Below are 1244 nucleotides of genomic sequence, written 5' to 3' on the forward strand. Positions count from 1 at the left end.
TGGAAAACAAGCGTTAATAAAACCACAAGGCAGAATAGGGGTTGGAGGGCAGTAAATGAAGAATGTATTGTTGTTTTAAAGATGTTCATAAAGTAGAGCCCTATGTTAAGGAGGAGAATTTTTAATAGAATAGAAACAAGCGTTAACAGAACCACAAGGCAGAATAGGGGTTGGAGGGCAGTAAATGAAGAATGTATTGTTGTTTTAAAGATGTTCATAAAGTAGAGCCCTATGTTAAGGAGGAGAATTTTTAATAGAATAGAAACAAGCGTTAACAGAACCACAAGGCAGAATAGGGGTTGGAGGGCAGTAAATGAAACGAATGTATTGTTGTTTAAAAGATGTTCATAAAGTAGAGCCCTATGTTAAGGAGGAGAATTTTTAATAGAATAGAAACAAGCGTTAACAGAACCACAAGGCAGAATAGGGGTTGGAGGGCAGTAAATGAAGAATGTATTGTTGTTTTAAAGATGTTCATAAAGTAGAGCCCTATGTTAAGGAGGAGAATTTTTAATAGAATAGAAACAAGCGTTAACAGAACCACAAGGCAGAATAGGGGTTGGAGGGCAGTAAATGAAGAATGTATTGTTGTTTTAAAGATGTTCATAAAGTAGAGCCCTATGTTAAGGAGGAGAATTTTAATAGAATAGAACAAGCGTTAACAGAACCACAAGGCAGAATAGGGGTTGGAGGGCAGTAAATGAAGAATGTATTGTTGTTTTAAAGATGTTCATAAAGTAGAGCCCTATGTTAAGGAGGAGAATTTTTAATAGAATAGAAACAAGCGTTAACAGAACCACAAGGCAGAATAGGGGTTGGAGGGCAGTAAATGAAGAATGTATTGTTGTTTAAAGATGTTCATAAAGTAGAGCCCTATGTTAGGTAGGTTCATACCTAGATACCAAAGAAGTGCACTCGATAAGTTTATATGCGGAGTTTCTCCTCTGAAAGTCGATATAATAATACACCGCTGTAAGAAAGGACATGTTTTGGTTGTCTTAACCACATTGAAAACGAATGTCACGTATTGCTTAACTGCCCATTATATACTGACATAACGTTAGAACTACTAACACAGTATAGAACTTTACTTTTTAATTATGATGAATGCACCGACGTGCAGAAATTGTGTTTTGTCTTGTCCTGTCCCGATATTGTAGCTGCCAAAACCTGCCATACCATTCTTAAATATCGAAAATTCCTTTTATATACTATGAGATAATTTGTATATAACATTTTAGCTG

This window comes from Gigantopelta aegis, chromosome 4 (genome assembly GCF_016097555.1).
Source record: "Gigantopelta aegis isolate Gae_Host chromosome 4, Gae_host_genome, whole genome shotgun sequence".
Lineage (NCBI taxonomy): Eukaryota > Metazoa > Mollusca > Gastropoda > Neomphalida > Peltospiridae > Gigantopelta > Gigantopelta aegis.